At 49.3% G+C, this 16,178-nt stretch overlaps 1 protein-coding gene across 6 annotated transcripts in view; it reads right to left on the bottom strand.

Annotated features, from left to right (window-relative positions):
- Window positions 1-11,729, bottom strand: part of Phc2 (polyhomeotic homolog 2) — a 98,665-nt gene extending 86,936 nt beyond the window's left edge. For 2 of the 6 annotated variants that reach the window (XM_006238926.4, XM_039109792.2), the window contains exon 1: window positions 11,609-11,711. The gene's annotated coding sequence lies outside the window, so the exon portion shown is untranslated. Of the gene's footprint in view, window positions 1-7,545; window positions 7,629-11,608 lie in introns of those variants that run through there. The other 4 variants (XR_005504429.2, XM_039109791.2, XM_017593333.3 and 1 more) reach the window with 4 other exon arrangements.
- Between the last annotated feature and the right edge of the window lie 4,449 nt (window positions 11,730-16,178).

Below are 16,178 nucleotides of genomic sequence, written 5' to 3'. Positions count from 1 at the left end.
TAGTGGGGTGTCCATGACCTTGCCATCTACAAACATGGAAGCATGCTGGCCCAAGTCCACACCCACATCTATTCACCCTGGATGTACGCAGGTTATACACGCTGGAGCTTTAACTCAGGGAAGACGCACCCCGAGCATGGGTGGCTCATCCCAGGGGCCTGACCCCAAGGGAAAGCTCCCATTTTCTGTGAGACCCTGAACTTGTCAGTCTTAACCTTTACTTGAATTCCCCTTTTCTTTTCCTCTTGCTGGAAGGGAAGAGCATCAGTGCTCAGTTAAGGATGAGAATCCTCAGAGTCCGGACTGTACAATTTCCCCTGCGCATCTCAACCTCCCCATTTCAGATAGGATGAACGGGAGATCATAGCAAACAGCGAGAGGGAAGTTCTACGCAGAGCTCACCAAGCCACAAACAGCTCACACGGCGATCCTCAACCTGCAGGTCAGGACTCCTTTTACTGAGGTCTCATATCAGATATTTACATTACTATTCATAACGGTAGCAAATTACAGTTATGGAGTAGCAATGAAATGATTTTATGGTTGGGGGTCAGCACAGCCCAAGGAACTGTATCAAGGGGTCAGGGCATTAGGAAGGGTGAGAAGCAATGTACCAGACCATCTTATTTCCTTAACTCTTTGAGGAACGGGCTATGGGTATTCCCACCACACACCAGAACACAGGGGACTGGAGTAAAAATGAGGTCCATTTCTGGGCGGCAGAGGCAAAGCTGGAACCTAAGTGTCCTACTGACCTCCACTTCCTGCTCCCTATAGGACAGTGACAGCCATTCATGGAGCAAACCCTCATAACATTACAACACAAAAGGGCTTAAAAAGTATATTTCTTTCAGACACAGCATATGAGAAAAGGAATAAGAAACTGGGGCTTTTGTGATCTTAGCCCCAACGGAGACAGATTTGTCTTTCACTGGTCCTGTATTTGCAGCAAAGATGACTTTGTCCTAGGCAGAAACCTACCTTGGGACTCGGTCATACAGTTCTGTATGGGATTTCCCCCAGGCAAAATGCAAAGGTAAGGAATAGCAGGAGGGAAGCTTGCTGGGCTTGTCCACTTATTTCCTTTCACACTTATGTCTTCATTTACATAATTATGTATGTATGCATGTATGTATTCAGTGTGAGTCTTTGTATGTATGTATGTGGACCCACACATGCCATGGAACACATGGAGGTCAGGGGGCAGCTTGCAGGAGTCACTTCTGTCCTTCCACTTTGTGGATTTCAGACAACCTGAGGCTGTCAGGCTTGGTGTTGGGTGCTGTTACCCACTGAGCCATCTCCCAGGCCCATCTCCCCCTGCCCTCAACTTTTCTTTGGAAACAGGGTCCCACTATGTAGCCCACACTGGCCTGGAACTCAGAATCCTCCTGCCTCAGACTTCCAAGTGCTGGAATCATAGGCATGTACCATTATGCCTAGTGTAACAGTGTTCCTACCAAAGCATCAACAATATTTTTGAAATGCAAAATATTTAAGTAAGCTCAGATTTCCTACAGTCAGAAAAGTAAGTCAGGGTCACATTCACAAACATCTAGGTGTAAACTCCCCCTCCAGGCTGTTGCCTAGCCCGGTGTTCACTTACAAGCAATGGACCACTCGAAAAAGCATCCAGTAAATCATTGTTAAAGAAACCAAATGTCAGAAACAGATTGACAGAAACTTCACTTCCAGGAAGTTCCCCAAAGGAGCGGGTGCCTGTGACAGTCGTCATTTGTCCTGGAGAACTGCTCTGCTCTGCTCTGAAGAGCTTCCTCCTCAAGGACCTGGAGAGGCCTTGAGCCTCACGGATCTGTGCTTGTGGTTCTCACCTGTCCCTCCCCGATGAGAAAGGATAGGAATAGTGGGTCACATAGCTTCTGTACTGTGTGCATCCTTCTGATATCCACACTTATGCCGGGAAATGACCCCTGGCAACCATGTTGACACACCCACTTCCCTCCTCCCTTTGATTCCTGGGTCGGTATAAAAATGAACACTCGGTGACTTGATGGAACTTTCAAGTCAGTCTCACGGACCAACAAATTGCAGACCTTGGATCTGCCCCAAAAGGACCCGCCAACCCTTTCTTTTTGAATCAGTTGAGATGTATCAAAGACATTTTGGCCTGGATATTAAACATGAATGTAGAGAGTCAGAGACAGGGAGGGAGGGAAGAAGAAACACAGAGGCAGAGAGAGAGACACAGAGAGACAGGGACTGAAACTCGAAAAGGCAGCAAGACACACTCAAAAGCATTAATGTGAGTATCTGTAAGAATTCACGTTTTATTTTTAATGTGTGTGTATGTGCTCGTGTGTCTACATGGGCACTATGTGTGCGCTGGTGCCTCTGGAAACCAGAAGAGGAACTGGAGTCACAGGTGGTTATGAGCTGCCTGATCTGGGTACTGGAGGACCAAGCATGCTTACCCACAGAGCCGTCTCCAGCTCCCATAATCCATTGCCTTTACAGTACTTACACAGTCCTTTTGTGATGTTTGAAGCTATGATAGTAACTGGTTGCCAAGGAACCTGAAGGGGATCCCAGGGAATCTGACAGGACCTCCAATGGTAAGATCACTGAGAGGCAAGGAGCTTGGTGCCTTCACTGTAAACATGCAGGACAGTCTTCTGAGTCCTAGAACATGTGTGGGAAGAAAGTGAGGCCACAGTCAGGCCTTTAGCCTGGCTCGTGTCTGGCTCCCTTTAGGGAAAAAACACATTCCCCACAGCAGAAGCTAACTGCTGGGATTCTTCCTCCTGAGCTGGTGAGATGCTTTAAGGGATCTCCAGGCTAAGGGGCTTCTTTCCCTATAACTTTCCTGCCTCGATCAGACGGCATAGGAAACCTACAGTGGAACGTTCCCTGCATCGCTACAACCCACTACCTGATAATTCTAATGCATTTTCCAGCCAACTTCCTTTAGAAATGTGAATGCAATTCTGGCCAGGAACAACTCATGGATCCTGGATGGTTTTGGCTACAGGAAGAGGCAGGAATACTCTCCTATAGACACGGTGGGAGGGGTGTTCTCCTGGGGAGTATTGGGTTGTTATAATGATCAAGAGACAGAGAGGTACCTTGGCTTTGAGTAAGCAAGCAGGGGGAGTCAAGAGGCTAAGTGACAAGTCCCAGTCCCATGGAATGATGGTGCAAAGCAGAGGTCCTGGGTGACAGTGACTCAGGACACGGATGCAGGCATGGGGATGTGCTGTCAACAAAGGAGTTCTGTTCATCTGGCAAAACAGCAGTAAGCCAAAACAGACCCTGCCATCAACAGTGAGCCAAAACTGACTCCCACACATGTGGTTCTTTATGAGGCCAGAACCAGCTTCTGAGTAGGGATGGCACAGGGACCTACAGGCAGCCACAAGGTTAAGCAGTCCTCACCAGAGGAGGTAAGTTACAAAGTCAGGCACTCTCTGCATCGGGAAAGTTTTTTACAATGTCTTTCTTCACTATTGATGACACATGAGCCCACAGAAGGAGGAATGAAGAAGAATATATTTATGCAGGGCACAAGCCTGGATACTTGGCAGTTTTTTAGCGAGAGTGAAAGCATATGGTTGGTTTGTCCAACAGTCATTTATTAATTAACTATGATATCCAAAGAATAACGCTAGGAGCAGAGTCATACAGTCCCCAGAAATTACAACAGTGTGGCCAGTTTTAAGATGATGGGAGAGGAAGGGTGCTAACAGGAAAGCAAGCTAGAAAAGGCTTCTGGGAAACGACAGTGGGGTGACTCCTCTAACAGACAAGGAGAAGCTGGTGGTTGTAAGCAGAACACTTGGGAGGAGTGGGAGGGATGTTTCACAGCAACAGGTACCCATGACCTGACCGCCCTAGCATCCCACTGCTCCCGTGTGCTATGGCACCCACTCACATTCCGTTTGTTCCTCATACTCGCTGGATCTAGACTGGTGGGATGGAGGGCAAGACTACCACGTGCCCAGAGGGAACCTGTGGAAGACTCAGCCCTGCAAGGCTTGGTTCAAGTCATGCTATAGATTACAGTGTGCCCAAAAATCTTTTCCTGTTTTCATCCTTACACATTCTTAGACTTACTTGGCCATGGTGAGAGTGGAGAACACAATGAGAAGGCAGACAACGAAAGGAGGCGGAACGCCATCACAGCCTCGTCTGCCTTCCCGCACGAGGCTGGTAGGACTTGACCAATGAGTCGGTTGGGCTCAAGCTATACCAGGATATGGTCAGGATTTGGTTAAATTATTACACAGAGGAGGGGGAGAGATGGGGGGAAGTGAAAACTGGTTTTGAGACAGCAATAACGGCAAACACAAAAACGTACCTTGCTGTCAGTACCGAGTGACCATGAATGGACCCAAAATGGGGAAAGGGCGTGACAAGGGAACTTTTCCCTTTTTTCACCATCCCGTGTGTAGATGAACAGAGCAGGGGGCAAAGGCGAGGGCGTGACGTGTGCAGTGCAGATGCTGTGGGGGCTGGGCTGTAGTTCAGCCCCACAGGGAGCCTGTGGTTTGAGGAGCACTGCCTGTGCAGCTGGAGCACTGCCCGTGCAGCTGGAGCACTGCCCGTGCAGATGGAGCACTGCCCGTCCAGATGGAGCACTGCCCGTGCAGATGGAGCACTGCCTGTGCAGATGGAGCACTGCCTGTGCAGACGGAGAACTGCCTGTGCAGACGGAGCACTGCCTGTGCAGATGGAGCACTGCCTGTGCAGACGGAGCACTGCCCATCCAGATGGAGCACTGCCCGTCCAGATGGAGCACTGCCCGTCCAGATGGAGCACTGCCTGTGCAGATGGAGCACTGCCTGTCCAGATGGAGCACTGCCTGTGCAGATGGAGCACTGCCTGTGCAGCTGGAGCACTGCCTGTGCAGACGGAGTACTGCCTATCCAGATGGAGCACTGCCTGTGCAGACGGAGCACTGCCTGTGCAGATGGAGCACTGCCTGTGCAGATGGAGCACTGCCTGTGCAGACGGAGCACTGCCTGTCCAGATGGAGCACTGCCTGTGCAGCTGGAGCACTGCCTGTCCAGATGGGGCGGGCAAGTCACAGCACACCTGTTCAGCAGCTCATTTCTCTCTCAGAGATTAACCAAGTCTCCCGCATCCCAGGAACAAATGGCTTATAACTGACCACAAAACGATAGAAGTGAACTCCTGTTTAGCCATCCACTAAGCCCCTCAAGATATGATGGGTGGCTTTCCTAAGTCGCCAGTCTTCATGTTGGCTGGGCATCGTCAGAATGTTCAAGATACTAGAGGGTGTCCTCTAAACCCTCTAGACCCAAAGAGTCCCCACAATATGAGGAATGAATAGAATATGTTCGGGTCCCTGTAACACAATAAGGACTTTGGGTCACCAAACCATTTACCCAAAATAAAGGCTACGGGGTGGGGTGGGGGAACCAAAAAATCTTTTCAACTTCAGGGGGCATCCTGCTGATATCTACAGCCAGAAACTAGTCTATGAGGTCTATCACACGAGGAATGAACATTCGGGGCATCCATCTTGTTAAAACTTATAAAGATTTCAAGGGTCAGGGAGATGACTTAGTAGGCAAACTCACAAGTTCAAATCCCGACGAACCGCATAAAGCTGGACATGGTAGTACATGTAATCCCAGCATTCCTAACCATGGGACTTGGATCCCCAGAAGCTCACCTGCCAGCGAGTCAAAAACAAAGTAGAAAGCAGAGACCGACCCCACAGGTTGTCTGTCCTTTGACCTCCACCCATAAACCCTAGCATTTGCATGCCCCATCCCTACAATTAGGTTCCACCAGGCAGTAAGCCAAACATAGGGTCCCTCTGACATCAGGATGTATGCTGACTTCTCATAAAACCCAGTCCTGCTTTCCAGAACAGTACAGCATGGTCATGTGTAAGAGCTGAGTCACAGCTGGCTCCGACCCTATGCCTGGCTCACATTTGCTAAGCAATGTTAAGGACTTAATGGGATGAAGCATAGAGCGCCTAGTATGCGGCAAGCTCTCAATCAATGATAACTCTATGGCCACTGCTTAAAACGACGTGCAGGTAGCAATTTTAAAAGTTTGAGAAGTGAATCGCCAGGGCCAGAGAGCTGACTTGGTAGGTAATATGCTTGCCATGAAAACGTGAAGTCCTGAGCTCCATCCACAGAACCCAGGGTAAGTCAGTGTGGCAACGTGCTCTCGTAATCCCAGAGCTAAGCAGGTGGAGACAGGTGGATCTGGGCCTTGCTGGGATCCAGCCATCCCTGCCTGAATCCGAGAGTTTTAGCCCAGCAAGAGACCTTGTCTCGACAGCAATAACAATAAAAACGCCAAGATTGGTAGCATCTGAAGAAGGATGGCAGAGGCTTCTTCTAGCCTCCACATGTATGAACACACACATGCACATGCATCAGCACACACAAGTGCACACACACAGAGGAGTAACTGCTTTTAAGAGGTGTCAAGGAAGCAATATTTCAGGACAGAATTATGAAGCAGACGGGGAAGGCCCAGTCTTTTGCTAGACTCTCTTTCCCTTTCTTGTCTTCAGTGGCAAGCACATATGGATCAGTGGCACTGTTCCCATTCCTAATTTGTACTATGCTCCTCTTTTTATCTGGCCCCTTAGTGCTCCTATGCCTCATCCCCCAACTCAGGTGATGCTATTGTTTAAAGAGTTATGAATGGCCTCCTGTTTATTAGACAAGACGCATTCCTCACAAGCCCTGGACAGTTTCACATTGCAGACTCATTCCCACCTTAATCCCTTTCTTCTCTTGACTTGTGGGGGGATACCACGTACCCATGGCAACAGCATGGAGTGGAGGATTTTGTGTGACAGACCAAGGTAAACCCCATGACTCCTTCGCTTCTCGACCCAACAGGCCTGTAGCAGTGTCTGGCTTGACTGTCCCTTGTTCTGCGTCGGCTGGCCCTGTGTCCTTCAGAGATACCACACACGATGGTGGATAGGATGGCTGTGCCACAGAAATGAGTTGAACAGCACTTTTGCTTCTCAGACACCCCTCATTCTCTGCTGACTCCAGGGAGGCCATCTCTGGGCTCCCTCTTCAAATCTCTACCCTGGTATTCTTACATGGTTACCACAGGTGAACTAGCTAACCTCCTGGCTTCCACTGTTCCACTCTCCATATCAGACACATGCCCAGAAGCCCGACTCTCTCTTCAGAACACCAGTCACCCCCTACACCCAAGCACAGGGCTTGCCCCCTGAGAAATCCTAGTGCCGCTTTCAGATGCTGCAGTCCTCACTCTCTCTTCTTCCCCAAACCGGTTTTCCGTGTGGTCTGTCTCATTTTTGCAAAACTCTTCACCAGGGTCGAGACTATGCCGATGCGCTCTAGTCTTTGTCATTCAGATCCAACTACCGTCTTGTTCTTTACAGACTGGACTCGCTGTGATTTTCTTTGAGTCACCCTAACCCTCTCACAGCTGCCCTGTTTAAGTAACTTGCTAGCTGACTTGCTAGCTGTCCATTCTCTCCCTACCAAACTCCAGTCTTTATCCTACCACTGAGAATCTTCTTAAACATTACTTTCACGACACCACACTTACCTAACCCCAGATCTGCCATGTCCCGTCTGTAGGCTAAAAACGTAACTCTTCAGATTGCCACTCCATGCCTCCTACAGCCTGTATACTTGAGCTTGAGCTTGCTGGACTGGTTAGCCCTGTCAGCTGACCCCTTGAAAACTCTCAAAATATTCCGGCCTCACATTTTATGAGCACTGGGTTTTCTGTCTGGGAATTTCTCCCCATCTCCTTCCGGAAGATTCTACCATGGCTCTGCATTGATTTTGCTGTTGTTGTTGTTGACTCTTTAGGGACTCGGTTCTTATCGCCTTGTTGAGGTGTGAGTTCTTACTTCCTCTGCACTGTCCTGACTTTCCAGCTCATTCTCCAGACTCCTCCTCCCACCTCCATAGAGGGAAGGAGGGGATGGCAGGCATGATGTCTGTACATGCAGCATTTAGCGAGTTCCAGCGGTCTGTCAGGCTTGCAGGGCGAGACCTTTTACCCACTAAGCCATCTCTCTGCCCTTGCTTTGCGTTTTGAGAGAGGGGCTGGCCTCAAAGTCACTACTTAGCTGAGGATGACCTTGAACTCCTATTCCTGAGTTGGGATTACACAAGGCCCGGAACAGTTCTTCCTTGGGAATCACAGTGCCGGATGCTTTCCTTTCTTAATCAATGTAATGATTTACAGATCCATTTAGGTGCTGAACTGACTTACTTTTGGAGTCCATTTACATATGAAGCCAGTAGAAACCAAAGTCAGAGAGTTTGCCTCAAACCAGGAGGACAGTGACAATAGAACTAGGATCCGGATCTTTCTAAGCTGAGAATACCTCAATCCAAACCCCCTTCCTCGTTTCCGGTCTCCACCAAAGCACAAAAGCCACACAGTGTTTGCATAGAAACTATGTGTGACTGTGTTGACTGAGACGGTGGCTCTAATGCCACCTCGGAGTTCACAGCACTGACAGACTTGTCTGCTTGCCCGGAGCACATTCGAGACCACCGGCGTCACCTCCTTTACCTGGCTTCATCGTTGAGATCAAAAACTCGCTACAATTAATTCTCGAAAGAAATGACAGGTCTGTGGGTAAAGTACTTGCTATGCAAATGTGAGGGCCCAGTGTCAGCAACCCAGGTGCTGTTGCAGCAGGACGGAAAGTGGAGACAGGAGAATTCCCAGAAGCTCACAGGTCAGCTAGCCTGACCCACACAGAAGCAACGAAGCCCTGTCTCAAAAATGGTGGAAGGTGAAGATCAACAGCTGAGGTGGTCCTCTGCCCTCCGTATGCTGTGGCATGTGCATGCACACACACATTGTACATGCATACCCTTCCCCAAGCACACAAAGGAAATTTGGGGTTAAGTGATGCAAAAGGGTCTTTATCTGATTCTAACGTGCATTGAGTTCTGGGGATGAGATCCACCCTACAGGTCTGGACTCATCCTTGCGCTGTTTCATAATGACCAAGAAGTAAAATCAGGCTGGCGAGCTGGGAGCGGGTGAAGTAACAGAGAGTTGCAGTTCTGGACATAGGTACTACGGAGAAGGGTGTGATTGCTCTGCTCTGATAGCTGGATCTTAGTTTGAGAAACTACAGAAGCAAATCATAGGTGGAACTGGGACTAACGGGAGGAAAGGACAAGAGAGAGAAAGGAGAAAGGACAGAAAGGTGACAACCAAGGAAATAGTCCACACAGGAGATGGGCGGGTTCTGTTCTACACACACACTTGAAGCAGTTAGTCACTGCTGTTGTACACGGCTGGCACCATGAACAGCAGGTTCCGGCCTGTTTGCATGATTTATAATCTGCCTGGAACTCACAAGTTGTTCAGACTCACCTAAAACTCTATATGTAGCCCAGGCTGGCTTGGAACTGCCTCACCCAGTTGCTTGTGTTAGGATTACAGGTGTATGTAACCTCCCTGACTGCAATCCCTCCCTCCCTCCTCCCCTCCCTTCCTTTCTCCCTTCCTTTCCTTTCTTTCATTTTTTTTTTTTTTTTTTTGAGACAAGGTTTCTCAGTGTAGCCCTGGCTATCCTGGAACTAACTCTGTAGACCAGACTGACTTTGTACTCAGAGATCTGCTTGCCTCTGCCTCACAAGTGCTGGGATCAAAGGTGTGCACCAGCGCTACCCGCCCTGCAAACCTTCCTTCATTCACCCTCTAGTTCCTGATCTCATTTCTCTGGGATTCGCAGGTTCAATATCCACCATGCTTCTCCAAGCAGTGACTTTCATTTTTTTTTTAGATGTATGTATGTATGTATATGAGTACACTGTAGCTGTCTTCAGACACAGCAGAAGAGGGCATCAGATCCCATTACAGATGGTTGTGAGCCACCATGTGGTTGCTGGGAATCGAACTCAGGACCTCTGGAAGAGCAGTGCTCTTAACCACTGAGCCATCTCTCCAGCCTGGGCAGTGACTTTTTTTTAACGTTTGCCCTCCTTGGATGCTGCTGTGAGTGCCTAGCATTGTGCCCAGGGTCAGGCTCTCTACTTTGGGGCTGTTGAAAACCACTCCTTTCTATTTCTACTTGTTGAACCTTTTTTCGGGCGACAAAGACCAGGAGTGAGGCTCACAAAAGCCCACGAGGTGGAATACACGGGAAAATACCACTGGACAACCATGGTAAGATTACATGTAAGCCAGCTCTTGAAAAGTCACACAGTAAAGGAGGCAGGATTGCAATATAAAGCCAATTCCCAAATAAAAAGAAGGGGTGGGGGAGCTATTCCTGTAAGATAGAATTTTCCTTAGTCACAGCACTCACTGAGCCTTCTGTGGATGTCCTCCCTAATCTTCCCAAAGAACTCCTATTCATCCTTCACACTTTGCTGAAGCCCGTTCTCTGGGAAGCCGGGGAACCTCTGACATTGGATACATTTAACAGATCCGTTCCTGCATCCCCATCTGTTCTTCTGCTATCACTTGGGTTAACAGTTCGTCTCTTCCACCACCTCTCTGAGGACAAGGGCTAATTATCTTAGTCCGCATAGCATCCTCTAGACACAACAGCGCGCCTGGCATATACCAAGTGTTTGTCGTTGTGTTGGTAAATACGCAGCCTGCAAGTACAATTCGCACTTCATTTGCAAACCTCGGTTTGGTTGCTGGGGCTTTTCATGCGAAAGCACGGTTCCCCTTGTTATGAACAAACGATCTGAGACTCATAAAGTAAGCTCCATCCATGACGGCACATTAGTCTACTCTATGTACCCTGGAGACGGGAGCATTTCCCCTCCACTCTAAACCTCCTGGGGCCGGCTTGATATTAGCAGCACATCTCCGTGCTAGCATTTCCATTGTGGCGAAGGCTAAATTACACCAGGAGCCTAATGCGGCCACCAGTCTTAGTGAATTGGGGGAAGGGGTAATTAGAAGACAACATTTCTGTAGCAGACCGAGGAGATGGAGGAAGTTGATTTAAATCTACCATTAAAAGAGATTCGCCAGAAACTCAAGCAAAACAGGAGCTTCTTCTGGACATGACAACATACCCTGGTGCCCAGGGTCTGTTCATAGTTGTCAGGTCGCAAAACGGGGGCAGTGCCTGCCTTGGGCACCCCTCTTTCTCTACCTTGGGACTTGCTTTGCTGAAGGAGAGAGCTCTTATTTTTCTTCCAGTAACAACAACCACAGTTTGCTCCCCAACGCAAGATCTCGATCTCGCATAATCCCCAGCAACCCCCACCAGGCTTGACTCAAAAGTGCGGGTGGCTGGACTGTCAGGCCGCCGCAGAGCAGGCCGAACCCCGGTGTCCCCTCGAGGACACGGGCCTCAGGGGCGGGCCTCTCCACGTTAGAAGGCCACGCACCCCGGAGATCGCGCGGCTTCAGGGGCTTCAGCGGCTCTCCTACTGCCTCCCGCAAGCCCTGGACCCCTGAGATCTCCGTGGTCCTCATCGCGGCCGGGTCCGCGTCGGCGGTGAACCGGTGTCCACCGCGCTGCCCAGCCTCGCGCGGCCGGGCCCTCTCGCCGCACCGTGACAGCTAGGTGCCCAAAGGGTTAAGCCCGTCGCGCGGCGCCGGGTGTCCCCCGCGCGCCGCCCCGCCGCCGCCAGCCGGCCCCAGCGCGCACGCGCCCGCCCGTTACCTGCGGTGGCCTCCGCGCTCCTCCTCCACCTGGCCGCGTTCTCCCGGGGCCGCCCCTCAGCCCGCCCCCTCGGCTCTCTGCCGCGCACCCTGCTGGCTGCCCCGCAGTGGCCTAGGGAGGAGGAGCCTGGGGGTCGATTACCATGTATTAGCATACCGGAGCGTGTCACGTGCCCACTCGAGCCAATCCTCACTCTGGAAAGGCGGAGATTGAATTGAACACGCCTTAGTGCTGCTCCGGGACTGAACCGGTTGCCGTGGCAACGGAGGGGCGGGCGGAGGAGGGGCCGGGAGGTTCTGGAGCCTTACGGTCCCCCGAGAGCATCCCCTCTACCTGAGCTCCGCACCGGGACCCCAGTGTACTTTTCCTATTCTGCATATGGAGTGCACCTCAAATCGGCCTAGCCAGGGAAATTCAGATTCCTGAAATGCTCTGAACACTTAAACCACGTGCCTAACACTTTTCTGCAGCTAACTCGCTGGTAGCCTTATAAAGTTCATATGATAAACCTAAGTTGGTACTGGGGCAAGCATATGATCAGAGAGGCTCCGCCACACACCTAAAGTCGCACAACCACCGCACTACACTGAAGAAGTGGAAATATGAAAACTTAAGGCCCAGGGCTCTCCTGCATTCATCACAATTTCAAATAGTCGAAGAAAAGACTATACAAACGGAAAGAATCTTCATATATGACCAGTGGAGCACTTTATACTGCCCCACGATGAGCTTCTGAGGAATAAGCCTGGTGTCCGAATTACAGATGAGGCCTGGGCCAAACAGCTAATCACTCCATCTATGTATGCTCAAGCTATCAAAAATTTTATATTAAGTCTTAATTGCACCATTGCTATAGCCACTTTACTGATTCAGACACCGAACCTTCGGCAGGGCAAGCAAACCACCCATATTTACACCTCCAGTGCTTCAAACATTTGGATTCCAATCCTGGCTTATCTTACTCCAAAGCTATGGTCCAATGGCACCTCACTGTATCCGACTAAATCTATTTAACTTAGATTTAGGCATAGGAACACCTTCCCTAATAGAGCTGTCACTCCAGATTGAAATATATTCTGTGACAAGTGGCATGTGTTGAGGTCACAAAAGATAAAGTCACCCAGTTGATAAGGGACCCTAGAATTCTGCCTTTGCCTTCATCTCTGTTGAACTGGTAATTCACCTAATGGGACAAACACTCCTATACAAACTTGTTCAGCTTAGTGGCCCACCGATTTTAATGTAGCATGGACCAATTACTGAATTAGGCCCTGTGGTTCAAATGAATGATCTAGACACTTATGGATCATTTAAAATATATGAACATTTCTTCCCACCAGACTGATTTAAAATCTAATTTCCTCCGAAACTGCGACTACTGTGACACTTAAGAGCACAGACATAGAGGCAAACCTACTTGGGTTAACGTGCTGCTTGGCCACTCATCAGCTCTGTGATCTGAGGCATGTTCCATAACCCTCAGTTTGTGCCTCAGTTTCTTCACCACAAGACAGGATAGGAATGTTGGAGGCATTAAAGAATTAATGTATGAAAGGCATGTGATAAATACATGCCTGGCCCAGTGGGGAAGACTCCATTCTTGCTAGCTATGGTCATTTCCACATCTGGCCCAGGATCTCCCAGGAGACAGACAACCCACGTGTCCAAATCACTCCTCCCTTCCTGGCAGTGGGACACAGAAGTTGCCCGTCATCCCCTGTGGCACATTAAACAGCCTGTTGTGCTGGTGGAGGCTTGTTACCTCTGCAAATGACATTCTCTTTTCTCAGGACCATAAATAATTCCCGGGCTCAAAGGGCCTGGTCTCTCTTGCACATCTCCTAGCACCAAATTACCGGAGTGGCTCCTTGTCCAAGAGGAGCTTGGCAAGCAAGAGCAGCCATTAGTCAGGGCCCTTGAAGCAGTTTTATGAGGGCCTTAATGAGGGAGATGAGCTGTCCTCAGGAACTGGGGCCGTCTTTCCTGGCCACAGGAAATGAGCTCTTTGTGCTTAAAGGGTCTCAAAGCCCAGGCACAAGGAGTGTTCAGGAAGTGGGCTAGGGACTGGCCATTGTTGACACAGGCAGCCCCAGGGCGAAACAACCTCTGTCCTGCTTGTCTCCCTAGAAGGTCAAATTACTCATACTCCTACACAGCCGCAATAGCGCCAAAGGGCAGAATGTGGTTGTAGGTGTTAAACCTCTGATTCCTACTGTCACCCCTAACTCCCCGGACCCTTATCCCCCAAAGACATCACAGTAAAGAACAATAGTTAATGGCAGTGTTCCTGGAACTGGATGCGAATCCCAATTCCTCCACTCGAATGTCAGCGCAACAGTGAGAAAGTTCCTCAAACCCCCTTGCACCTCAACTTCCTTATCTGTAAAATGGGAACAGAGTGGTCACTGCCACAGGTTCTTGCTGGGATTAAAGGAATTATTAAGAAAGACAGTCGGACTCCCAATAAGCATTAGATAACTGGACAGAGACACTTTAGTCCAGTAAATGTACATTCTGTATGTGTACCTGTAGCCTTAAACAACTGGCCTCAGGCCTCTCTCCACCTCATGTTGGTCCGCAGTCCCCTCTAAGATGGATATAAAGGAGTCCCAGGAAATAAAGACCCCATGGTAGAGAGCTTCAGTTTGCACCCTGGATCTGTCATATTCCTTGTGCTGTGTTAGAACCAGAACAAGTTATTTTACAGATCCGAGCCTCAGAGCCTTTATCTGTGAAGGGAGAGTAACTCCTCTGGAGCCATCCTGAGCCCGATGGGGTCTGGCAGGAGATGGCCTGTACAGGACAGAGGTTCTAGTCCTTCTACATCCTCCTCCTCTAACTTAGCTCTTCAGGCATGAAAATAACTAAAGATTATGAAGGACTTACCCGGCCTTCTGTTATACACATTCCTCTTAATCCTCATGCTGGACCAAGGGCCCAGAGAGAGACAGTAGCTTGTCCAAGATCTCCATGGTGTCTGTGGCTAATCAAGAGTTCCTGCCAAGACTATCAGATTCCCAAGTTCATGTTAAGAACCCACTGTGTGCGTATGAGTGCGTGCGCACGTGAGTGTGTGTGTGTGTGTGTGTGTGTGTGTGTAAGAGAGAGGGTTCCCCTTCCATCCAACTGCCTGCTCTCTCCAGTACCCACCAGTGCTCAGCATTGGGAGCACGCCATGTGAGCACGTGCATTTACAGAGTGAGTGGAAAGAGATGAGAGAACGTTCTTATGAAGTAAAGGTCCAAGAAGGATGAAGAAGAGGGAGGAAAGAGAGAAGATGGATGCACTTGTATTAAGGGGTCTATAAAGTCCAATGACTAAATTCTGAGAGCAGGGAAAGTTAACACATTGCAGACTGGAGCCGAATTATCCTGGGCTATTTTGAGTCCCTTAGTCTCCTTGAAAGCCACTCATTGCCCACACTGGTATCTAATCTAAGATCTTAGGATGCTCACAACTTTACAATGTATTCATTGCAGACTGTCGGTATCAGGAACTGCCTTCACCTCCAGCAATGATGTCACTTACAGGCCTGGGACCGGTGCATTTGTTCCATGGCAATGGCCATACATTCCCAGCATGCATTTGGTTCAGCTCCTACCTTTACCTGGGAGTAGTTATGTCACAGTTTAAATAAAAGGCAGACCCTTCCTGCCCGTCTCCTCTCTTTTTCTTCTTTCTCTCTCCTTCCCCCTTCTGTCTCCGTTGTCCTCAATAAACCTCTTCCACGTGGGACTGTATTGACCTGGTGTGGTTTGTCCAGGACACGGACATGAGCTGCGATTCTATCACGACACAGACCATTAGCTTCCACTACTCCAAATGCTAAGAATGTCATCAGATAGCATCTGAAACCTACAGCAGAAATCCTCCCACTTTGCTGGAACAGCCCACCCACGCCCACCTCCCCAGGATGTTTGGTACACACTTTGATTTATGTTTTTCTTCATTCTGTAACTATCGAAATGCCGTGTAACCAGTTCCACTGTAGACCATATTCTTTTGGAAAACACCAATCCATGTTCATGGACTGTGACCTCTTCTATTTGGTTCCAGAATAAACTCTTATTCTCTCTGTGAGGAGAACTGGTTTGGGGTTTATGTCCTTGTCCCGTGATGGGAACTGCTTACCTTGGGCTGTCCCAGGGGGAAGGCTTCTTATCCGATGACACCCTCTGTCCGCTAAACAGTCATGTGGAAGGGTTCCCCCTTTTTTGTGGGGGATTTGTCTTTTAGAGTTCAAAGGTCTGATGTGTACCCAAAGATGACTCTTCTTCAGCGCACGTTCGGGGAGATGTCGGGGTCCTCCTGGAGCCCTCTGGAGAGTTTATTAAAAAAGCATCAGAAGGGCGATTTCCACAGGAGCCTTAGCTTCCAACTGTAACGAGACATCAGAGATTGGATGGCTTAAACCAACACAGATGTATTTTCTCACAATCTAGGATCCCAGAACCTGAAATCCCAGTGTCTTAATCTGGATGCTCAGTGACGCATCTGTCCTGAATCTCTTTTCTAGTTTCCCGTGACTGCCAGCAACTTCTGACATTCCTTGGCCTAACGGTATCTCAAT

Source organism: Rattus norvegicus, chromosome 5, assembly GCF_036323735.1.
Source record: "Rattus norvegicus strain BN/NHsdMcwi chromosome 5, GRCr8, whole genome shotgun sequence".
Lineage (NCBI taxonomy): Eukaryota > Metazoa > Chordata > Mammalia > Rodentia > Muridae > Rattus > Rattus norvegicus.
This window is presented reverse-complemented; position numbering and strand designations above follow the sequence as displayed.